Consider the following 27,147-nt stretch of genomic DNA (forward strand, 5'->3'; position numbering starts at 1 on the left):
ATAAGTGTAGAATAATTTAAAATCTGTTTTTAGCTGAAAGTTTAGTAATTTAGTTATGTATTTCAGTTTTTAGGAATTAATGGAATTGTATTCATAGGGTTGTATGTGTTCGGAAGCAACAGAAATTGTAAAATAAAATGTATTTTTAAATCCTAAAATTAGTTTTCAAAAATTAGTTCAATTTTCATAATGTATATTTATTTTTAATCACACTACTATAATAAAAATATTAATAAAATCAAATTTTAATTGGCCATTTGAAATCAGAGAAGAAATAACAGTTGCTCCTGTGTCACTGTTTTAAAAAATATATACTCAAAGATCTATTTATTATTGACAAAACTTTACAGTGAATTAACTTGTAAGATAAATGCTAAAATATATTTAAGTAATTTAATAAGTTAGTTCTTTAAAATACTGATTATATACATAGGTATTGAAGAGTCATATATAGTGACTTGAAAATACCTGTACTTTTGGACTCATATCCTCTGCTAATTTGTATTTCTGGCTTACTCTATCTAAAGTTGTTTCCAATTATAGCTCTGCTATAGAATTGGATGAATCTACTCTATTTTAACATGCAGAATCAATATAAGCTAATGTAAAACAGAGAACAAGACCAAAGAAACATTTTATAAACAAAATATACATTGTTATGTATGTATGTTAGTATATATATTTTTTCTAAAAATATATATTTTATATATTTATGAATTTCCAATGTTTTATCAAGAATTTTCAAATCAAATGTTTCTTTAGCTGACTTTGCAAAATGAAAAAAAAAGTACTGAGCTCTTGAATCCTGACCTTCCCCTAGAATGCTAGTCAAATGTGCTATTTTACTAATTTAATCATCATGAATTTTTTAAAAGTCTCTGATTTTATGCTGTATAACATTTCTGATTTAACTAGTATATGTTTTTAGTTATTATAATCTGCGTTCATTTGTGAAATGATTTATGGATTTGTTATATGACATTTAAAATAAAACTAACAAAATATTTATTTGAGGGGAAATGTCTTTTTTTAGAAAAAAGATATGTAAAATAAATTAAGATTAAGATTTCAATACAATTCAGTATTCTTTACTTTGTGGTAAAAAGTGATCTAGAATAAATATGAAATTCTACATTTATTTCATATATATATAAAAATATACATACACATTTAGTCATGTGTTGGTTTAGTTTTTCTTTTACTCTCAGAGAAACTCATCTTTTTTAGCTCGTGTATCAAAGTTATAAATAAGTGGTAGAGTTTTTGTAGAGTTTACCAATTTCTTTTTCTTATGGATGAATTAGTATAAAGTTGAAAACATTATTTGTGTTTTAAGTGTTCACTAGATGGGGTGCCTGGGTGGCTCAGTCATTAAGTGTCTGCCTTCGGCTCACAGCGTGATCCCGGTGTTCTGGGATCGAGCCCCGCATCAGGCTCCTCCACTGGGAGCCTGCTTCTTCCTCTCCCACTCCCCCTGCCTGTGTTCCCTCTCTAGCTGGCTGTCTCTCTCTCTCCGTCAAATAAATAAATAAAATCTTAAAATAAATAAATAAATAAATAAATGTTCACTGGAGATGACCTGAAAAACCATCTGGGCCTGTTTTTCTTAGTGGGAAGATATTTCACTAAAGATTCAATGTTGCTAATGTTTATAAGATTATTTAATTTTCCGATTTCTTCATTACTCAGTAATTTTTATTTTCTATGACATTTCAAATTTTAATTGTCAAAGTTAATGGAATGGCTGTTTTTTAAAAATATCAAATTATCTTTTAAATCTGTAATATCTATATTCTTAAACTTGTTTTTGTCTTACTATTGCCAACATTTGCTGTTTCTCCTTTTTTCTTGAATAATATTGACAGTTTTTTTATTTTTTAGATAATTAAATTTTGGCTAATTTAATCTTTTTATTTTATGTTTTTTTCTGTTTCACTAATCTCTGCTGTTACAGTCTTTAGACATTCTTTGGCTAATATTTGGTTCCTTTTTAGCTATCTAATTTGAAATTTATATTTTTGTTTTCAGGATTTCTTTTCTCTAATATAAAACTTTAGGGTAATAAGTTTTACAGTAAGTAAAACTTGTATGCCACAAGTTTTGGTATATATTTTCATTAACATTCTGTTCTTTGTATATTTTATTTTTATTTTGGTTTACTTTTTGAATCTAGAGATATTAATGTTTTTATCTTTTAATTCCTAAGTCTATTTTTAAAAAGAAGTTTTGGTCATTAAGCTTTATTTCCTTGTTTTAGGGACAAAGAATATAATCTGCTTGGTTTAATCTTTGGACATTTATTTGATCTCTATTTGTGATCTATCCCTATCCATTTAGATTAGAAAATGATATGTATTCTAACCCCAGTTAGTGGGTTCAGAATTCTATACATGTTCGTTAAATTAAATCAAGTTTTATACTTATGTTGTATACTGATGTATACTTATGTTCCATAGACTTAATGGATATTTTTCTACCTGATCTATCATGTACTGAGTTACATGTAAAAAATCTTGAACTATGATGGGACAATTTGTCCATTTTTCCTAATAGTTATGGCAATTTTTCCTTCATATGTCTTAAAAGGTCTAGGTTCATTAAAGTTTGGGATTATTATATACTCCTAGTGAATAAAAATCTTTAATTAGATGAAAGTGATTTTCTTTGTCTAGTAATTCATTTTTACTTTAAGAGTTTTTGGATTTGATATTAATAAAGCTAATCAGCTTTCTTTGAATGATTTTCTTTTTCTGATTTCCATCTTTTTCTATCCATACTTTGTGTCTCTATGGTTTAGGAGTGTTTCCTGTATATGCATTTTGCTGATTTTAGCTTTTATACCTCTTCATAGTCTTTGTCTTTTAACCAGAAACTTTTGTTCATTTATAATTATGGATCTACTGAAATGTTGTTGTTAATTTCTTCTTTTTTTGTCACATATTTTAGATTGATTAGGTTTTTTTAATTATTATATTTTTCCATCTGCTATAGATTATCCTTGCATTTTACTTTTACATTTAACTAAAAGATATCTAAATTTAATCAGTGATTTTGCCATTACACTAAATGATTCAAAGATCTTAGAATATTTTATTTACTATTCAACATTAATGGTTGTTATCTAATACTTCCACTCTATTTTTAAATAAGACATTAGTATCTACATTAAAAAACAAAATTAGCGTATTTTTTTAAAAGATTTTATTTATTTATTTATTTGACAGAGAGAGAGAGACAGCCAGGGAGAGAGGGAACACAGGCAGGGGGAGTGGGAGAGGAAGAAGCAGGCTACCAGCCGAGGAGCTTGATGCGGGGCTCGAACCCAGAATGCTGGGATCACTCCCTGAGCCATAGGCAGACGCCTAATGACTGCGCAACCCAGGCGCCCCAAAATTAGTGTATTTTATAATGATCATTTCTTCTAATACTTTCCATGTTTCTAAATTATTTTCATTGTAATTTTCTTTAGTTAGAATATTATCTTTGGAAATTATCACCATTTTACTTTTATAAAATTGTCCTTTTCCCCTTTTCTGTCTTCTTTAAAAGCTGCTTTTTTGATGAATAATTTTAGATTAGAAGTCTTTTTTTCCCCTTTACCACGGTGAAGTTATTATTTAATGACTTCAGTCTTTTGCTATTCATATGTAGGACACACCTGTCAGTTTAGCTGTTGTTCCTTTGTAGATTAACTTAACGCTATTTCTTGGGATACATTTGGGCATTTTCCTTGTCTTTTATGTTTTCAGTTTCACTTTGCTATGCATGAGTATATGGTTTCTTTGGGCATCTTAAATTTGAAGATTTATACCTTTCATCACTTCAAAAAAATTACCTTTAATGTTATCCCTTAACTGTTTCTGCCTTATTCTGTCCTTATCTTACTTTGAGATATGTAGGGAATTTTCAGTCTACTCTCATGTATCTTAACCTCTCTTTCATATTTCTCAGTTCTTTAATGCTCTGAGATGCAGTCTGGGTATAATTTCCCCTGCTATCCAAAGTAGAGCATTCCTAGTAAGTCTTTCATAAAACAAAATGGTATAAAGTGAAGACACAATTACCATTAATTTATATGGAACATTTTGGAAGTGTTTCCAGATACAAAATGTAACCTCTTGTAGGTTCTTCTGATACCTTAGGGAACATCTTGCTAAAGTGTGAAAAAAAATAAATTGAGATAAAGCACAGATGCTCACAGACACAGCTCAAAAGTATGGTGGCTTGATACTGGGATGCTGAGTGTAGTTACTGGGAAAGAAGCTTGGTGGTGTCACTCTTGCTGCTCAGGGTGTGTGCTGCCTCTTATAGAGTATAAAGGCTTGCTGCAAGACAAATGCTGAATGCTATTTTCACTTTTCACCTTTTTTGTAAAAGTGAAAATCGTCTTTGGATTTCTTTCAGTTGGTGAAAACAAGTACTAATGTAAGTATTTTGTAAAAGTAAAGTGGAATAATGTGAATTTGCGAAAAGCTAGGGATATCTGTACTTATATCAGCTCTCTTTTCCAATTTGTGAATTCTTTTTTCATTTATGGCTAAACTGATGTTTAAACTGTCCATTTAATTATGATATTTAATTACTCCACTTTTTAATTACTACAAGTTCCTTTTGGTTCTTTGTTAAATAATCTTGGTCATTTTGTGGTTTCTCATTCCTATTCATATATTCAAGCCTCACAATTATGTATATCTTTAATTTAAATTTATTAATTACATATATTTCATATATGATAATCACACATTTTATCTTTATGCAAATTTGATTCTGCTGTTGTTTCTTGTGGCTTTAATGCAATGGTGACTTGTTCCATTTCTTTTTTCCCCCCAAGCATCCCCTACTTTATTTATATTTTTATTTTATTGTATTTATTTTATCTTTTTAATTTTTTTGTTTTATTTATTTATTTTTAGTTTGGTTTCAGGAGTAGAATTTAGTGGTTCATCACTTACATATAACACCCAGTGCTCATCGCAACAAGTGTGCTCCTTAATACCCATCACCCACTTAACCTATCCCCCTGCCTACCTCCCCTCCAGCAACCCTCAGTTTGTTCCCTATAGTTAAGAGTCTCTTATGGTTTTCTTCCCTCTCCTTTTTTTTCCCTTTCCGTATATTCATCTGCTTTCTTTCTTAAATTCCACATATGAGTGAAATCAAATGGTTTTTGTACATCTCTAACTGAATTATTTCACTTAGCATAATACACTCTAGCTCTATCCATGTCATTGCAAATGGCAAGATTTCATTCTTTTTGATGGCTGAGTAATTTTCCATTATATATATCACATCTTCTTTATCCATTCATCAATTGATAGACATTTTGGCTCTTTCCATAATTTGGCTCTTGTTGATAATGCTGGTAAACATCAGGATGCATGTGTCCCTTCAAATCAGTATTTTCATATCCTTTGGATAAATATCTAGTAGTGCAGTTGCTGGGTTGTAGGGTAGTTCTATTTTTAACTTTTTGAGGAACCTCACCAGTTGCATTCCCAGCAGTGTAAGAGAGTTCCCCTTTCTCAGTACCCTCGCCAACACCTGTTGTTTCCTATGTTGTTAATTTTAACCATTCTGACAGGTATGAGGTGATATCCCTTTGTAGCTTTGATTTCCATTTCCCTGATAATGAGTAATGTTGAGCATCTTTTCATCTGTCTGTTAGCCATTTCTTATTTTGTGTTTTGATTGTAAATATATGTTCTTTAGAACTTTATCAATAGGAATTATTTTAAAGTACATTTCTCAACAACAGATGTGTTTTTGGAAGTACTAGTAACTTGGGGACATTTAACATCAATTACTGTTGACTATTAGGTTTTAGAAAAACAATGATAGTGGTGAAATCCTCTGGTGTTCCATTTTTCTACAGAATTCTCTCAGACCTCCCTTTTATGATGAGCTGTAGATTCTGAGTCGTCTTTTTTGTTTGGTGCAATCTTCAAAATGGGGTTTAAAGCTCTCGGTTTTTATTGGATGCCCTTGAAGTGAGGGCTTTCTCACCATTAGATGCATACTTTTTAATTAACTTCTTTAGCCTTTAACATTTTACCTGTTTAATTTTAAAGTATTCAGAAAATTTTCTGAATTTAGAAACATTTTCTAAAAATCCAGAAATTTTAGTTGTTTTGGAGTGGGAAGTTTGTTTAGGTTGCTAATTTTAAAAATACATACATGTTTGAATATGATGTGTATATTCTGTTGAATACACAATTCTTCATTATTAGGTCCTTATGCTTATTTCTTTCCATTTTGCCAAACTTAGCTTGTATATATTCTCAGGATCATTGTTCATTGGGTAAAATATGGCATGATTTCAAAGTTGGTGTGAAATATTGAATCCGTAATTGCCCTTCTCTTCTTTCTCTCTTCAAATTAAGTAATTGAAAATTTGGAAGGCCAAATTCTTTATACAGGATGAATGTACCAATTTTACTCTATAGACCATAAATTACGATTCAGTTTTATTTTATCTTTGCATCATGATGGAAGAGACATTTTGCAATTCATCAGTTACTTTAGAAGGGAAACAACCACCATCTTTTGAGATGAATAAACAATTACTATCAGAGTTTGCCAGAAACCAGTTAGGAACAAGTTGAGAATTTTTATAACTAGTGGTTTTATGTTATTTCAAAATGTTCAAAATCTAGCATTTTAACTTTTATAATTTGTTGATATGGGTTTAATTTTATTAGGGCATTCCTAATTTTTAATTATCACAAGGGAAATGTCTATGGTATAATTTTCCTTCTTAAAGGAAATGTAAAACAAATTTCAAAAAATAGAATTTATGGAGGTCAGATTCTATTTCTAGCAGTATGGTAATAATGATGATATAATCTCAACTGCACATATTCATGAAATAATTAATGTAGCTTATATTAATAACATGTATACTTAAACATGAACAATATGATATTAGGGTTCACATTTAATATTGTACAAGCTGTCTCCATGAAGAGGCCTACTTAAAAAATAACTTATCAGTGACTGATTGAGATAATGTTTCAAATAGAGGTCACAGGAGTGACAAGGTTAAAACAACAGTGAATAAAACCCAACAAGAAAACAAAGAGTTTACTGAGAAAAGTGACGCAGTGTTATCAGGAGTCCCTTACCCCAAAATTCCCATTATAGGTTCATCTCATGGACAAAGGTATCTTTGGGGACTTCTAAAACAGCCTTAATGTCAGAGGAAAGAATGTCTGAAATGTTTTATTAATTTTATAATCTTTACCATTTACAGATATAATGGAAACTTAATTACTATTTTCAGTATAATAATATGAAAATTATGTAAATGGCTTTACATCTCACCTTAAAAGATGAAATTGTCCTCAGATTTCTTGAAAAGAAAGACCAGGCTGCTAAAAATATTAGGATCACGTGGCATGTCTTTTTATTGTTGCTTTTGATCATTGGCACCAATCAGGAATTATAAGAATATGCAGGTGAGTTTCTAGAAACATTAGTAAATATGCCCAAGATACAATATGCATATCTTTCTGGAATATTGCATTTCCTCAATTATTTACTATTAAGACAGAAATAAATAAAGTAGAAACCATTAAATTAGATGGAAATATTTGAAAATTGACCAAAGAAAGTTGTAAAATGAATGGAAATTTATATCATTAGGAAAGCAACAAACACTAAGTATATAGAGTTATTTATTTATTTTTTTGTGCAGTGTAATTCAGATTAAATAGGCAGTGCGTATATGTGACCAAGAATCCATCAAGGCCCCCAATTTGTTCACCTTGATAAAATACAACAATTTCTTGAAAGAAACAATTTGCCAGAACTCACACAAGAAGAAACAATTTATAAAGGCATATATTAAAGAAATTGAATTAGTAATTAATAACTTTCTAAAATAGGAAGCATCAGACCCAAATGAATTCCCTGGAGTAATTCTACCAAATATGTAAGGAAGAAATTACTATACTGATTCTCTTTAAACTCCTTCAAAGGATAGATGCAGAAGGAATATTTCCTAATTCATTCTATAAATCCAGCATTGCTCAAATAGCAAAACCAGACAAAGACATTACATGAAAAGAAAACTATGGACCAATATCTCTCATGAACATAGATGCAAAAATTTCCAATAAACTAGTAGCAAATTGAACCCCCAAGAGGGTAAAAAGAATTATAAACCACAGTCAAGTGGAATTTATTCCGAGCAAGCCTGGTTTCAGCATTCAGAAATCTATTAATGTGATCTATCAACAGATCAAAAAAAAAAAATCATAGAATCATATTGATAGACACAAGAAAGCCAATTGATAAAATCCAATACGCATTTGTGATAAAAACTAGAAGTAAACTAGAAATAGAAGTAAACATCCATAACTTGATAAAGAAGATCTACAAAAAACCCTACAGCTAACATCATACCAATAGTGAGAAACTTGAAGCTTTTCCATTAAGATCTGGTTCAAGGTAAGGGTTTTCCCTCTCACTATTCCTTTTTAACATCATACTAGAAGTTCTGGCTCATGTAATAACACAAGAGAAGGAAATAAAAGTTATACAAATTGAGAAGGAAGAAATAAAACTGTCTATCTTTGCTCTAGATGACATGACCATCTATGTAGAAATTTTAAATAACTTACAAAAAAATCTCTTGGCATTAATAAGTGATTATAGCAAGGTGTCAGGATAAAAAGTTAATATATAAAAGTAAATTGCTGTCCAAAAATCAACAATGGATAAGTAGAATTTGAAACAAAAACACAATGCCATTTACATTGGTATCCTCTAAAATGAAATACTTAGGTATAAATCTAATATGTACAAGGTCTATATGAGGAAAACGAAATCTCTGATAAATGAAATCAATGAAGAACTAAATAAATGAAGAGATATTCCATGATCATGAATTGAAAGACTCTAGTGTCAAATGTCAAATTTCCCAGGCTTATGGATAGTTTCAATGCAATCCCAATCATAATCCAAAGATGTTATATTGTGGATATCAACAAACTGATCATAATGTTCATAAGGAAAGACAAAAGATCCAGATTAACCAATGCAATATTGAAAAAGAAGCAAAAAATTGGAAAACTGACACTTCTCAACTTCAAAACTTACTATAGGGGCCCCTGGGTGGCTTGGTCGTTAAGCATTTGCCTTCGGCTCAGGTCATGATCCCAGGGTCCTGGGCTCGAGCCCCACATTGGGCTCCCTGCTCAGCGGGAAGCCTGTTTCTCCCTCTACCACTCCCCCTGCTTGTGTTTCCTCTCTCGCTGTGTCTTTCTCTGTCAAATAAGTAAAATCTTAAAAAAAAAAAAAACTTACTATAAAGCTACAGTTATTAAGGCAGGGTAGTATTGGTAAAAGAATAGACAAACAATAGATCAATGGAATAAAATAGAAAACCTAGAAATAGATCGACATAAATATAGTTAATTGATCTTTGACAAAGGAACAAAGGCAATACAATGGAGAAGATAGTCTCTTCAAGTAGTGCTGGAACAACTGAACATCCTCATGCAAAAAAGTGAATCTAGACACAGACCTTATGCTCTTCAAAAAAATTAACTCAAAATGAATGAAAGACCTAAATATGAAATGCAAAACTATAAAATTCCTAGAAGATACCATAGGAGAAAACCTAGATGACATTGGGTATGGTAAGGCTTTTTTTAGGTATAACACCAAAGACAATAATCCGTGAAAGAAATAACAGAAAAGCTGAACTTCATTAATATTATAAACTACTACTCTGCAAAAGATAATGTCAGAAAAATGAGAAGACAAGCCTCGGATTGGGAGACTGTATTTGCAAGAGACACATCTCTCAAAGACTGTAATCCAATATATACAAAGAACATTTAAAACAGAAAACAATGGAATGATAAAGTAGGCCAATGACCTTAACAGACGCCTCACCAAAGAAGATATATAGATGGCAAATAAGCCTATGAAAAGGTGCTCCTCATCATATGTCAATAGGAGAATGCAAATCAAAGCAACAATGAGATACCATTATACACACACTAGAATGGCTAGAATCCGGAATGCTGACAACACCAGCTATAAGGGTGTGGAACAACAGGAACTCTCATTCATTGCTGGTGGGATTGTAAAATGGTACCAATACTATGTAAGACAGTTTGGTGATTTCGTACAAAACCAAACATATTTAATTATGGATCAAGTAATCACACTGCTTGTTTTTTACCCAAATAGGATGAAAAAATGTTCCCACAAAAACTTGCACATGGATGTTTATAGCAGCTTTATTTATAATTTCTCAACTTTGAAAGCAACCATGATGTTCTTTAGTAGGTGAATGGATGAATTGTGGTGCATCCAGACAATGGAATATTACTCAGCACTGAAAAGAAATGAGCGATCAAGCAATGAGAAGACATGAAACTACCTTAAAAGTATATTGCTAAGAGAAATAAATCAATGTGAAAAGGCTACATACGGTATGATCCCAACTATATGGCCTCTGGAAAAGGCAAAACTATCTAGACAACAAAAAGATCAGTGGTTGTCAGGGATGGGAAGTGGGGAGAGATGAATAGAAAAGCACAGAGAATTTTTAGGGCTATGAAAATACTCTGTATATTATAATGATGAATATAAATCATCATATTTTTTTTCCAAATTCATAGAATGTGCAACACCAAGAGTGAACCCTACCGCAAACTATAGGATTTGGGTGATATGTTGTGTCAGTGTAGGTTCACCCTTGTTAAAAAAAAAAAAATGTATCATTCTGGCTAGTGATGTTGAAGATGAAGGAGGCTATGCATATGTGGGGGTTGGGAGTTTATGGGGAATCCCTGAAAAGTCCTCTCAATTTTGTGATGATCCTAAAACTACTATAACAATAAAGTCTTTTAAAAATAAATAAAAGACTCCATCAAAGAATGTAATGAGAAATTTATGTGAAATGGTGAAAGAACGAATGCAACTAATATATCTGACACAGATATCTAAAAACCCTATAATAGATTTTGGACCTAAAAGAATGTAAAATATTTGAGAAAAGTAAGCAAAAAGATTCATTCAAACAAATCATATTTAATTCAAAATCTCATCTGACTCATAAACCATCCTTGAGTTAATAAAGAACAGTTTTAAGTTTTCTAATTATCTGTGGGGAGTCTAAAACGACCTAATCTCAAGATGCAGAAATGCCAGGATTTTCCCGATACTGGGCAGTAGTACTACAAATCCAAGTTTAAGAACAGTAAAAAAGCTATTATTAAAAAAATTCAATAATTAAGTTGCTGGCTGTAATTATTTGGTGAATGATAGTCATCAACTTTAAGTCCTAGCCTGCACTTGTTATTCTGTTGAAATAACGATGAGGAGCTGCTTCTGCCAAATTCCATATCCTCATAATGTTGAAGCACTATCTGTTACTGGGCAATGAAGACATTAATTAACCATGAAAACCTGAATTCAAATCTTCAGTGTCAGCCTTGGATTTCATCCATGGTTTATTTCTAATATACCGACAAACCTTATAATAGGTGGTCCCAAAATACAGATTTAGAGACTAATGTGGGGCTTCTGGGTGTGTTTTCATTCTTTGGAAGACTAAGAACAAGTTAACCAAATTATCTCCTTTAGATTTATTGCACTCAGACCCTCTAAGGCCCATAGGCCAATGATCAGTATGTTGCACCACCCGGGCCTCAGATTCCACTAACATTTACAGAGCATTTATTTTGCAGGCATCATGTAAGGCATTTCCATAACAATATGTCAGAGTCAGAATATTAGCTTGGCACTTAAACTTTCATAGCATAGTAACAATTCAGTCTTCCTCTGATATCTAAAGCCTATGCCTCTCACTTAATACAGCAGCTCAGTCTCTACATTAGGGGAACTTTCAAGAGTGCAATCAAGAATTACATAAAATAGGGGCGCCTGGGTGGCACAGCGGTTGGGCGTCTGCCTTCGGCTCAGGGCGTGATCCCGGCGTTCTGGGATCGAGCCCCACATCAGGCTCCTCCGCTATGAGCCTGTTTCTTCCTCTCTCACTCCCCCTGCTTGTGTTCCCTCTCTCGCTGGCTGTCTCTCTCTCTGTCGAATAAATAAATAAAAAATCTTTAAAAAAAAAAAAAAGAATTACATAAAATGAAGTTCCCGTGAGAGAAAGATGTTTGATTTTAAAGAAATTTAATATTTGAGAGATGGATATGTTAGCCATCTATTCCTCTATATTAAAATACACATTTAGTCTCTATATTAAATTAGATCTACAGGAAGAAAAATATATAGTGTATGTTATCACAAGTCCTACATGTAGAAATATCCTTAGGGTTGTTATGCCTTTAGCATTTATGGTAATTCTTTATTTTAAAATGTCAGTTTGAATGAATGACAATTTTGTTCTTAACAAAGCTACAGGAAATATTTTTCTGCCAGTGAGGACCAAACAATATGATTTCACAAAAATTTAATAAAAACTGTGTATACCAATTAGTTTTCATTTTTAACCTTAATTAACAGCACACCTAAAGCCAAATTCAGAGATAAAATTATATTCATCTGTAATTCTTCTATGTCTGGTACCATGTATTTCTTCTATTCCCTTCAGGTAGATTCTATTTTGTTTTATTTTTGTCTCCTTCTGTCTCATTTTACATTACTTTTCACCTTCATGTCATCAGTTAGTTTAGAACTATATAGGATAGAAGAAGAGTTACCACCTTTTTCTCATTGAGCATAGACATATTTAAAGGAAAAATAGGCCAGAATATTTGACTTTGAGAATTAATTAGAAATTCCAAGATATGTGCATAATAACTAATGCCAATATTCAGTTTTAAATATTTGATGCACTCTTCAATCTTGAATAATGTCACTGATATTGATTTCCTTATTCTTTGGAAGAATCCAGCCAAGAGATGAATTTATCTGAAACATCTTGGCTTTCAAAAAATATTTTCACATGAGCTGGATGGTAGTGTGACAAGCCAATCAGGATGGACCAGGACCTAAAACTATATAAAAGCCAAGACATCTGGCAGATGTCAGACAAGTAGTCAAGTCTCTGAAGTTCAGCTGAAGCCAGAAGGACTTGACTATGATGGGACATTAGTCAGCAATGTCTAGGTTCTTGGGATAGTCCAAAGTCATCAAATGTGTACGAATGAGGATGATTGAACTCTGTGGAAGCTGTTTCTCCCTATTCCGTGTGGGAAAATCCTGGCATTATTTGTATTAACTATTAACAGAAGGAACATTGAGTCAAACTGGAATTTAACCCCTTAATGAAGCAGGACCATGTTATTTAATTTTTGCTTTTAAATCTTACATAGATTTTTTTCCTTTTCTCAATATGCTAATTATTGAAAAGAGAAAGAAACACCCTAGTAGAATTATTTCAGTAGTTTTCTCAAATAAATATTTGTATCTTTTCCTTCCAGTGCTCTGCCTCCTTCCTACTTACACCTCTCTCCCTCCTGCCATTCTTCAATATTGCCTTCTTTTTCTCTCTTTTTTTCTTGTTATTCCTCTCGTTCTTTATCCTTGTTCTCTCTTTTACATTAATATACTAAACAACTCCAAAGGTGGATTTTATTTATATTTTTTTGAGTTTAAGAATCAGATACTTTAATATGGTATATGTTAAATTTAAATTTCCTATTAAAAATATAATTGATACTGAGACATATCTGTATGGTGTGTTCAGTGGACCGTGACATTTTGGAAGTCTAAGAAAATCCCTTGATCCTCAGTTCTCTTTAAAAATCAAAATATCAACTGAGTTCACCCAGCAGTCTTACCAAACCAGGACAACAAAATGCAATATCATTCCAACATTTGTTTAGAATTAAGAACTAAGTTGTACACCTGAAACTTATGTAACATTGTGTGTCAACTATACTCAAATTTTAAAAAATGTTAATTAGTTTCACTGTGATAACCATTCTCACGATATATATCAAAATATCACATTATACATCTTAAATATATACAACCTTACTTGACAATTATACCTCAATAAAGCTAGGAATTTCCCCCATTGCCCCCCCCCCCAAAGAAACTCAGTGCATTTGAGGTACTTAGATGATACATGTGCATGCTCCAGTAAGGGATGATGCTTACCAAGAGCCTCCAAAACTTAGCAAAGTCAAAGAAAAGAGTTTCTAACATTGATGGTTCTATATATATTTACCTTATCAATATAATTTCTTTTAAAAACCTGGAGAAGCTGTAATTTGTGTATGTGAAACATGATGACAAATCCTTCCTTGTAATCATTTATTATCTTATGTACTTATTTTCTACAAAACTGGCTGAAATTTGATTTGCAAATTAGTAAAAGAGCAGTGTAAATGCTGTTAAAATTTAATATCTATGTTGTGGAAATACGAAATGTTTTCATTGAAATCAAAGCTTATATTATTGACTAGTGTTCTTCTTAGTGATTGCCACATACATCAATCATGATTTATATTTTCGCTTTTGTGAATCCATCTACATTTTTCATATAATTAACTTTAGATCCACTGAGATCATCTGCACCTCAGCCATCTAGTTGCAAATCATGTCCTTGTTGTTCAACACTGTTAAAAAAGCCATCTGTGCTCTGTTGTAATTATCCAGTCCAAAATAAGTATGCTTCCCTTTATGCGTGTTTTTCTTATTTCATAAGGTATCCCCTGTTATTGGACCTCCTGTCCCTTCAGTGCTCACAGGAAACAACAACTATTGTACTGATTGGTTTGTGCTTTTTCCGCCTATCTGGGACAGCAATGGAAAAGTGAAGCCAAACCAAACCTGGGAAAATGGCAGCTTTGTTGTGCCTGGACCAGGAATGTTGCCCCTTACACCAGGAATACCAGGGTTCTTTAAGGAGTTGCTTGCTTTTTCAAGCAACCTAAGGGAAGCTGTCCAGCTCAGCCATCCTGCTCACATACTTACAGGCATGCATTTTCTTGAGAAGAAAGAGTTAACCTTTGAGAAGCATATTTTTATAAATTGCTCTATCTGCTGGGTCAGTTCTTAAAACATTTTGATTCCTGGTACATGAAAGTAAAGGACAAAACTCTTTTTTTTTTTTTTTAAGATTTTATTTATTTATTCGATAGAGATAGAGACAGCCAGCGAGAGAGGGAACACAAGCAGGGGGAGTGGGAGAGGAAGAAGCAGGCTCATAGCGGAGGAGCCTGATGTGGGGCTCGATCCCATAACGCCGGGATCACGCCCTGAGCTGTAGGCAGACACTTAACCGCTGTGCCACCCAGGCGCCCCAGGACAAAACTCTTAATATGCAATTTTCTCTCGCTCCCTTTTTTTAAGCTGGAATTCTTATGCTGTGAGTGTAGTAAATTACTGATGTTAAGAAATTAAAACAAAAAGAAATGCCATGTGAGTTAGATTAATGCTCTGTCAAGAGAGAATTTTGTCTTTGGTAATGATAACTAAAGACAATGTTAATATTGTGTGAGTGTACATATACACTAAGTAAGAAAATAAAAATTTAAATTTACCTGCTGCAGTACAGAAAATGTCTTAATTCCTTGGTAAAGACATGAGATATTTGAAATAAATATAATACAATAATAAAAATTAGAAAACTTGAACAAATTAAGGTTTTAGTATATTAAGAATTTTAATTTCAAATTCAATTTACATGTTGAAAAAAACTTGAGAAACTTATTCATTTGATTGTTCTTTCTTTATTTATATTAAAAAAATACTAAATAGGAGTGCCCGGGTGGCTCGGTCCATTGAGTGTCAGACTCTTGGTTTTGGCTCAGGTCTTGATATCATGAATTGTGGGATGGAGCCCAGCATAGGGTGCTCAGTGGGGACTCGGCTTAGAGATTCTCTTCCTCTGCCCCTCCCCCCAGAAATAAATAAATCTTTTAAAAAGTGCAAAATATTGTCACTAACATATTCCCACTTTGACCACTATCTTTTTCTTCTTTAAAGAATGTAGGGAAAACAATTAGAATTTTAAGGATAAACCTGTTTATATAAATTGAAAGATGTGCTTTTTTTGGTACCTGTATTGATTATTTGAATTAACTTACTTAGATAAAGAATACCAAAATATATGGAACTCATGATAGATTTTTGCTGTCACCACAAAATGAGCAAAGCTTTAAAAAAAAAAAAAGGGAACAGAAAAGAGTTTTATTTGAGCCCAAGTTAAGACTGTTGCCCAGGATACGCAATTTTCACAAGAAAGAGAGGGCTCCATGGAAGGAACATTTGGTGCAGCGCTATATGTGTTTTTTTACATAAAGAGTTACAAATCGTCATGATGAAGGACATTCCAGAAAGTTACAGACTTCGTCTTACATTTTTAGTATGTGCAAGGCTGTATGATTTTAATCTTATGGGAAAGAGGGAGGGTTTTTGTTTTTATCTTTGGAATGTTTTTGTTATTGTTTTGTTCTGTTTTTAAACAAACCAAATGTAGGATGTATGGTAGGGGCAGAAACAGAACCCATGCTTTGAGGTTTTGTTCAGACATTTTGACCGTGGTAATTTCTAAAGTATCGCTTCCCTGAGAGCCCAGAAGCAAGCCCACAAACATGAAACGTTGAAAATGTCAGCTTTTCATTACGCTAACATTTTTAACACCTTTTATATCTCTCAAATGACAAAGTGGTGACTGCTCTAGCAGTTTTCAGTTGTCCAACGATCTTGCCACTTTGGCATCTAAGATTCTCATTAGCAATACTTGTATTATTCCTTTCTCAAGGGTTTCTTCATATGGGCTGATGCCCTAATGGCTTTTAATAGTCTAGCTTGTGCCTGTTGAGATTTTGATGTGCTATTGCTCAAAACAGTAGGAATTTCTTGTCTTATTTCCTTAAGCCCCTCCTTCCCCCGCAGTGCTTTATGGTTTGGATTTCCCTCCAGGCGTCCGAGTCCCCTAACTCTGCCATCTTACTTTCTTAGATCGAGACTTACTTTTTGTTTCCCCTTGTTGAAATTATCAATTATCCTCCCTAATTCAATCAGGTTTAGTGTTTCCGGCTGCCTGTGTCCAGGTCCGGAGACCCGTCAGGACCCCCTGAGGCGCTACCCCGTTGATGAGGTGGGCCACAAACAGCTGTTGCAGCCCACTAAGTCTCACGGGAAACACCTGGAGTCTCTCGCACTCCAGGTTTCCACCCGGAAGGATTAGGACAAACTCCGAACGGCGCAGAAGGCAAAATAAGAGGCGCTGTGTCTGGGAGAAGCCGCGGTAGAGGCGGTGAACCGAAAGGGCGCCTGGGTGCTTTCGCCTCCCTCCCTGAGCCCTCCATGAATCTTCAGCAGCGTCTTCAGTGCCATCTTGTCGCCAGCACTGCCAGGTGACAAAACTAAAACAAGTTAGTAGCGAGTTTGATGCCCTTTATTCAGGGGAGAACAGTCCCTGGGTTGGGGGGGGGGGTGGATATGGTACCTCACAAGCCGTGCGTGGCGCATTGTTGCCGGAGAATTGGGAAAAGCATGGGCTTTGTAGAGTGTTAGTAGGGGCAAGTCGGAAACGAGGCGTGATTGGGTAGCAGGTCAGGGATTTCCTTGTAAGGCTAGCCGCTGCTGTTTTCTAGGGTCAGGTAATGTAGCTAAAGCCCCGGTGGAGGAGAGTGATCGAAGTGTGTTAGGTTTGCTGACGGATGGTTCCCAGGGCAGCTGACTTAGGTTTCGATTTGTGACGTGAGCCAGGCTGCTGGAAAGGCCTCCATTTCGTGGGTCTTGATACATGAGTTAACTTTATCATATCTGATGTTTGAAATGTGATTTCCATGCCTTGATATCTGTTGTCTGGGAGGTGAAAAGTTTCTTCTACCCTGTTAGGTTGGTGAATGTGAACCTGCGAATTAAACGGACGGAAGACATTAATAGAAGATAAAAAATCACCCGCACCAGAGAGCTAATAAAAGATGCGGCTCTCTCGCTAAATGGTTATAGTTAAAGGCTCCCCTCACTTAGCAGAGGAAAGTGGAGAAAAGACTTCTGTGAGAAGAACAAATACGTTTCTTTAGGAAAGGCAGTGGGTTTTTAGGAGAACAAACGGGAGATAAACTTGGTGGTAATACTTGTTTATGTAGGTTCAGCTGGTTCCCCCACTCCCCCACCGAGATTTATTATGGGTTTACTCTTGGTCAGTCTTCTAGGAGTAATTCATGGCAGCTTCATTATCTAGAAGTAGCTGCTTTTAGTCAGACAAGGAAAGCTCTGAAAGGTTTCCTTCTGAATCTGTTGAATCTCAAATGTCTCATCTTAAAACACGGTCATGTCAACTTGGGTTCAGAGTGGGTTCCCGCATTAAAAAGTCTCTAATTCCATTTTTTAATGTCCTTGTAGCAAAATCATTAGCTGTACTGGTTTATAAAATTTGAAAACATGAATTTAAAAAGAAAACAAAAAACACGTACAGTAGCCTGTAAGCTTATGGTGGAGACTGAACTTTTGCTTAATCAGAAACAGTTGTTCTGGTTACATAATTTACCGTGCAATGTTCTATTTCCAATGCATATGAAATTGTACATTGCCTTTGAATGCCATCCCACATTCAGTGAAGTAGAGAAGGGATCTTGAAGTGATTTTTTAATAAATCAAACAGGGCACAATAAATGGCCTCATGGGAATTTTGCGCAGTATCCTTAAAAGAATTAACTTCTTTCACTCAGCTTGTAACTTGCCATTTTGTAGCTGTAGAAAAATTCCATATGAAGAGCAAATACTATAGGAATAATTTTGGTCTGTTTAACTGCTACCGTATTTATATTCTGTTTCTGCACATCCAATTCTGTTATCTCTGTACTTCCGGGCACACATCCAGAGAGGTTCATCTCTTTTTCTCTGAAACTTAAGGAAGCTAAATTTACACATTTTTAGTAAAAAATATACTGAATTGAGAGATTTTAAATTTTTTATTAGAAATATCAAAGTAGATAATAGGAACCATTCCATTAAGTCAAGATAGAATTAAAGAATATCTAGAATAGTTAGATTCTTCTGGGAATGGATGCTGAGTTGCCTGTGATAGCAGACTTTACCCAAACCACTGCTCTGAAGTTATAGAACAATTTCACTCGAGTTTATAGTTCCTGCCAGAAAATGACCTTTCAAACAGGTACAAATTTTTAAATTCTAGTTCAGAAAAAGATACATTATTTCATTTTTAAAGGCTTCAAATCCACATGAAAGACAAAAATATAACAATGTGTAGAAGTTTAAATTGCAATTGTAAAATTAGTTCAGTGTTTGAAATTGGTGGTGGAAATTTCAGTTCTTCCTCTGTGGTTGAGTTTAAAATATGTAAGTCTAATGTAAGATGACTTCTTCCAAGAATCTTTCTTGACATCACCTGCCTCCCAGATCTTGGCAATTAGGTCTTTAATTTGTTTCCTCTTGGAGTACCTTTATTTCTTGTTCCACACATTTAATACCTACATGCTGCCTTGAATTGTTATTTTGTCTTAAATATATGCAAAATATTTTATGCCTTAGAAGATGAAGATCATATCTAATATTGTTTTATGTTCCTAGTGTCTAATGGAGAATTTCAACCTATTCCATGTATAAGTATTTTTGTATTCATGATTCTGAAGATGAGGGGGCAAGCATCTTATTTTGGGAATCGGGGAATATCGATTAGTACTAGATAACCTATATCCACTTGAATCACTGTTTGTCAAATAATATTACTTAAGCAAAAAATAATTTTTGTTCTGAAAATAATTGATGGAATAAGTTATATTTTAAAAATGAAAGCATTAATCCTTAAAGACTATCTTTATTTAATCTTTCTATATCAAATATATAAGGCTTGGGGGGTACAGGGCGAATTGCCTAGCTCAGTAACAATATCATTACAAAGGGTAGTTAGTTGTAAGCAGTCTTTTCATGCTTTTTGTGGTATTTCTCTAGCTGTTACTGCTTCATCTCTTACTCATGTGGTTCCTCAAGGTATGAAGCTAACCAAGGGATATTTGAAATAAAGCAGCCAAAGCTGGGATGAGCGTGATTTGGCATGGCTTCAAGTTCAATCAATATCTTAGTGGTAAGGAAAATAAAATCAAGTGTATTCAGATAAATGACAGGTGATTTGAACTCTCTGAAACCACCAGAAACATTTCATTATACTTTAGTATTGCATAAAGTGTTTTTTCATTTATTACTATTGCTTGGTATGTAAAAACAATGCAAATTGTTTTGTGCCATTTTCGGTTTTATTTTCTGATCTAGGGTTTCTGTTGTTTAGCCTGTTCTTTATGTTTCTAAAGGCCTCTCATTGTTTGAAAGTATTTGGACTCCTTCAGAAAGTAATCTTTTATTAAATTATAACAAAAGGTATGGAAATGAGAACACAAAGTTTTCATTATAGCCGTTGTTCCATTTGTTGATTGTGGCAAACCTTTTATCCGTAAAATGATGTCAGGGACTTATGAAATTCCTCTGGAAGCAAATTCTGTACACTGGTGTTTAAACTTTGAGCATACCAATGACTGTTCCTCCTCCATTTGTTCCTCCTCAAGAGTGTCTTTGGCCCATTATCCAGAGTAGAATGCTTCCTATTGCTCTTCTCTGAATTATTTTTTAAAAATTGGAGGTATGTTTAGTTGACTCTAATTTGTTCATTGTTCTCCCTCCACTGAATATTTCCTTCTTTAAATACAGTCTTCATAAGTGGTTCAGAACTTCTTGATAAAACGAGTACATGTGGACAAGGTTGTTCACCTTTTCTTGTAATGCAGACAGTGATTTCTGCAGTGACAGATTCGCTGGCTTGTGATCCAGGAATCATTAAGTGCCACTTTCAAGTCTTATTATAGCACCATTTCAGTTTGGGTTATTATTAACCTCACGAAGCTCTACTTCTGAGTGTCTGACAGTCTGGTTGCATAGATAGCAATCCCAACCCTACACAAAAAGTTATAAGCTAGCATGCATTCCAAGTTATTATTTAGTTCATTCAATTTTCAAGCAATAAATAATTTACCTAAGGGAGCTCCAATAATTAGCAGTTAGTCTTACCTCTACCCTTTACTAGTGTTAGTTTCTACACTTTTACAGTGGGAAAATAAGCCTTATATAAAGGATTATGGTAAGTCTAAGCAAAAAGATTTATGAAGAGTGTAGTGAAGATTACTAGTAGATGTGTAATAAATTGTAGACATTGCTACTTTTAAAAATTACCATGGGATAATATTAATACAGGTTGGTCTTAATTGTTCAAACAGGGTCTGTATTTTAATTTTTATCGTCTTTCTAGTTGTATTTGTGTGTTCTCTGAGATGAGAACAAAGAACGATATTTGTAAAATTGACATCTGGCATATTTTTATTTTGTTTGTTTGACATACATATTACCAACGTTAACAAATACTGTCAACAAAAATTTTATTCTAAATAATTTTAAAACGTTAATTCATTGAATCAAACTAACAGTATAAAAGCTGAGTATTGTTATTATCCCCACTGCCATATAGAAAAATGAAAATCGTATGCAAGGTCACAGAGGTAGATACCAGGGGAGAGATTTTGAGACTGTTCAGTCAGCCTTTGGAGTCCATGGCACTAACCAAAACATATGCTGCCTCCAGGTTGATTGACCATATTTATGTACCAATTTACAGTTTTCAAAATAGTTTTTTAAAAATTCATTAGCTGGCTCTTGGCAACAATTCTGTAATGCATGGTGGTCAGTATTATAGTTGTTATGGTGAAGAAGACTCTCTGGAGATATCTGGGCATCCTTATGCCTCCAAAGAAAGCAATGGATGGGTCAGAACCTTCATCTAAGGTGTTTGACTGCATGTTCTCCCCAGAACAGTAATAAAGTTTTCCCCAATATTAAAAAACAAAATAGTTGTTTGTTTGATCAGAATAAAGTCTCTTATAGAAAGTTCTGTGAGACTATAAAATACAGAGTTGCTTCCATTTCAATGAATTTGGTGAAATTCCATTTAATTGGTTGGTCACTTTGTTATCATTTGTTACATGCAAATATCTCTAGACTTCAAATGAGTATTGTACATTTGTAAGGCATAGGAATATCCTTCTTATTAGAGGATTCTTGAGTTTATAGAACAGTTATGTAAAATTTGTTTGAAAGAGAAATGATAAATTTTATTTAAAAATGGTGTTGTAAGAGATTGCAAGAATATGACCCAGAGAGGTGTGTTTAATCCTTCATGAATGGAAGAAGTGTTCTTAACTTACACTATCCAGAAACTGTGGAGTTAGTTCTGAGAACTAGTGGGATGAAGCTAATGGGTATAACCATGGTGATACTCTGCTGCTGCACTTACTTCAGTTGCATCTGTTTGCTCACTTCAATTCTCCCTTATACATAAAGAAAATTGGGAGGAAGCCAATAGGAGGATATTCACCTCTTCTCTCCCTTACGAAAACTGCGTACTATCTTCTTGAATATCAAATATCAAATAAGACAGTCACTTTTAATAGAATCCTTTCTCTGCTACTATCTATACTATTTATATTGAGGGCAAAACTTTTTTGGTTTCCTTTTATGGGTTTATTTTTCCTATTTAAATGAAATAATAACAGGTGTAATGTTAACTGCCCTAATATCCTATAGAAACTTAGTAAGAGTGACATGACATAATGGAACTGAAAGCATCCTGAAATGTTAAAAGCCAAACAAATATGTTGTATTATGGTTCCATATTTTACACATTCACCTCTTAATTACTTTAATGATGTGAGAAAAGTACAGATGGTACAAAATAGAAAAGGCAAAAAAATCAATTTGCTCTTTTCAAACGTAGTCAGAATGCATATGCATAGAGAAGAAATACACAATTACAAATACATAATCTTTCCTTGACTTCTCTTTCAGTTAAGCCCCATTGTAAGTGTTCTAGAACCTTATAAATGTGGAATAGGATGCAAAGTTAGTGATCTATTAACACACAGTTCAGAACTGACAGAGTCTGCATTTGGTTGGTCAATTTATAATAAGAGGTGTTTGCAATGGATCAATAGATCACCATGAAATGTCTAAACCAATGGAAGAATTGAAGATTCAAATAAAGAATCTAATCTTAGTGTTATATTACTAGAAATGATTTGGACAGTCTTTCTTGCTCAGTCGTTTTATTGATTAAACTTTGTAAGAACCTTTGAGTTAGGAATGAACTTGGTATTCAGGATCCCTTCAATAAATTTTCCTTCTGCTTGGTTAAAGTTATAATGGAAAAAAGAAGAATAATCATAATTCAGCCAAAAAGAAAATCTCATGTTTAAATGGGCTACCTTGTTATTGGAATTTTCAACATTTTATTTCTTTTAAATTATTTTTGTCGATAAAGCATTAAATAAAATTAATTATAATGATAAGATTACAATGAATCTATAATTTATGACTGATAATTCAGGCAGAGAGAAATTTATTTGGCAGTGTATATTTTGATTAGCTAAATAGCTGTATCTGCTAAGTACACCAGGACATACTTTATGTAATGTACAAACTGTGCATTTGAAAACATGTGACTACTTCCAAAATCATATTGGTTAATGGAAAGTCCTACTCATATTATGCCTTGAGTATAATTGCTTTTTCTGGTGCTGAATAAAGATATTATTCACAGACGTGCAAGAGATATAATTAAGGAAACAAAGTTCATAAATAACCAAAAGACTAGATGTTGTTCTTTTGAAAATAGTTATGCTTCCATTGTTATATGCACCCACCAGACCCTCTGATGTACCTACATACTTTTGAGTACAGATTAATGCCACTTACTTATTATACAGGACTAGTTACCGTAACGATTTTTTTTTTTTTTTTGGTAGAAAAGAGCTCTGCTCATGTCTAGATGGGCAAAATAAAACCAAGAAAAGGTGCCATCACACAGAATGGGATCTTAGTTATAAAACTACAAAATACGAAGTCAAATTGCTTGTTTGCCTTTAAAAGAAGATTTGTTAAATTTTGTATACAGAGTACTGAGTATGATCTTCCATAATCAAGTACTGTCTTATATCAGATATTGTTGACAGTGTGGTAAGGTCACTGGTAAATTTGGGACATAGTTGAAAAAATAGACTGCCCAGTAACAGTTACACATTTCTGCAAACATTGGGTTGAGAAAAATATCATAATACTTCTTCACCTTATTCTTGAACTATTTCCCTCTTTTCTTCCATGGTATCGATATCATGGTAAGACTTCTATAAAGCATTCCCTGATGTAGGAAAAATGTTAGGGTTTGAAGCCAGTGGCCAAGAAAGAATTCTTGAGATGTCTTTGGTGGAAAAAGGTGGTTTTATGAAAGTGCGGGACAGGACCCGTGGGCAAGAAAGAGCTGCACGGGGGTCATGAGGAGTGGCCCATTAGATTATATACTTTCAAGTTGGGAGGGAGTTAGGGATAGTGTAACTTTGCAAGGAATTCGGAAGCAAGGTTTCTAGCATCTTGAGGGGGCTACCTGTTGTTGGGAAAAAGTCATTTATTACTGTCTAATAAAACTTAGTCATGAGACCCTTCAGATGTATATCAGTGGGTCATATGCTTGGGGGATGATTGCCAACATGTATCTTGGGGGGGTAGAGATAAAGGAAGTTTCCAAAGGAATTTTTATATGTCAAAGTAGACTTACAGGATCCTGAAGGGTCAGGCTAAGATTGCCTTTTGCCCTTAGCAGAGTAGTAACATCGAGGCAGCTGAGTCCCTAGAGGAATGTCACTCTGCCTGTTTCAAGGACTTGTCATTGGGCTGTAAGTAGTCACGAAATATAATAATTTTTCTTCTGCCTTTGTTTCTCACATCATTCACTATAAGTTATTGTTTGCTATTTGGGGTGTCAACAGTTTTTGCTTTCTTCAGTATTGAATCTTGTTTTGTTTCTTTATGTTATACCTATATTTAAACAGCATGGCTATTGCTATAAATATTTTATAATTTTAAGGCATAGGTAAGAAATCAAAGACCTTTAGTAGAAATCTGATCTATAACTTTATTATTTACCGATTGCTCATGGTATATACTTTAAACTCATTTTTTAAAAATTTATCTTCTGTGCAAAAAGGATTTTAATTTTTATAGTATATAGGTAGTACCACTATTATTTTACAAACCTGTGTGTACTGTATATTAATATGTTTAATTTGTACTTTTAAATCCCAACAATTTATCGGTCTACTGGAAAACATGTTAAAATGGCTAACATTTATCAGAAATATAGGGATAGATACATTTTATTTCTTGAGTACCCAGTCTCTCAAGTTAAATTGCATAAATACACATATATAAACAGATTTTTCCCCCAAAGGTTTGTTATTGAATTTACAGATATTTTTGTACGGTGCTATTTATCTAGATGTGTGCTTTGTATGCACAATGGAGGATAGCCATACTATTTTTTTTTTTTTTTTTAATCTTTGAGCTCTAGGAAAGGGGGTGGAAAAAACTGTAAGACAGATACTGAAGAGCTTTTGCTGGCCAAAAAAAGAATGTTTTTACTGCAGTAAGACCCACAGGTGAGAAGTAGCAAATATGTGTCATGCTCAATTCCAAATGAAGCCACCTACCAGTCCTCCTTTTGCTTGCAAAAGTTTTGCAGTATTAGCAACCTAATAGCAATGATGTGGGGGGCTGGCGGGCTGGCTCCTAGCTAACTAGCAACTTCCATAATGTGAGACCTTCTGAATTGTGAATATAACAACAGCATTTCCCAAAATAGCTCCCTAGTGTTCCAGAAGGAATAATGTGTGTTTCAAAAGTATGCAAAGGAATTACTAATATTTGTGGAGTATCTGTCTTCCCCTACCTTTAGCCAACTTGTTGGGTAAGATTTTTGGAACAACATTTGAAAGAGCACTTTATAGATTATTTCAAATGCCTTGTTTGGTCGTATGTTTCCTCATTCAGATTTTAAAGTATTATTGTGGCAGGTATTCTTGAAACTTATGTACTGCAACTAAAGGAACTCTTGGTATACTTCCACTATAGGCACTTTTTTTTTTTTTCCTGTAGGCATTTTTCATTGTAACTTACCTGTTTCCAAACAACCTTTTGCCAAATAGGTTTCTTTGCTGACTAGGAAATGCTGGTGAACAGAGAAAACTCACCTGACATAAGAGCTTTCAGATATAACCAGGGCCATGGATAAAGGATGTGTAGAAGAAACTACAATTGCCAGTTGCCAGTGTGAGAAGGAATTGGGAGTAAAGCTGAGGAATGCAGAGGCTAGCATAGATGCAGAGATGGAAATTAAGATATTCATGCCTTTCATACTCCCTTATTTTGCTTTGTTTATGACATCAGTGCATTCACATTTCACATATATGTACTCACAGATGTGTGTGTACATCTTACATATATATGTTTGCATATACGTATGCATGATTGTAGGTTAGACAATTTCTCCAAACACATTTTACCCTTTAGAAGTGTATATTTCTGAATACTTTGTCGTACCCTTTAAAAAGGATGCATTCTTGTAAGTGTACAAATGATCCTCCATATATTTTTCTATTTTATATACTATTAAAAATGTGAAAAAGAAAATGGTTACTATGTGAGGTGATGGGTATGTTAATTAGCTTGATTGTGGATATTATTTCACAATGTATACATGTAACAAATCATTAAGTTGTATGCCTTAAATATAGATAATTTTTAAATTGTCTGTTATACTTCTATAAATCTGGGGAAAATGTGAATTTTATGATTATGCTCTAAGCTAGAACATTTTTGTTTATTCTTCTACAAACTTGATTCTTTTTTCCCTTCTCACATTTATGAAAATCAGCTGTTCCAGGGACTGCTGTGAAACAAAATAGCTTTAATTTTATCATTCTAATGACCAGAAAGCTGTATTGATTTTTCTTTTAAGCAACTTCGTTTGGAAAACCTATCACTAAAGAAGTCTCTGTTGCCTTTCCTGCCTGCTACCATTTTCCCACATTGATTTCTGACTGATATTTTTCTGAGACCTGTTATTATATACACATATTTTTTAATGAGTATAGTGCTGTCATTTTTTAAATATGTCACATACAAAATTTACCATAATGGATGCATAAATAGATTTTACTTAAGTTTCTTGACAAAATTAAATAAATGTGCAGCACTAAGGTGGAGGAAAGTCTGTCTGAATGACAGACTTACTGCATCCTTTTGTTGCAGAGACTTCTTACTATATTCTTTTTGGGAAACATTAAGCTTTTTAGGCTTACATAGTGA

The sequence above is a fragment of the Ursus americanus genome, chromosome 27 (assembly GCF_024610735.1).
Source record: "Ursus americanus isolate L20-20 chromosome 27, mUrsAme1.1.p, whole genome shotgun sequence".
Taxonomy (NCBI): Eukaryota; Metazoa; Chordata; class Mammalia; order Carnivora; family Ursidae; genus Ursus; species Ursus americanus.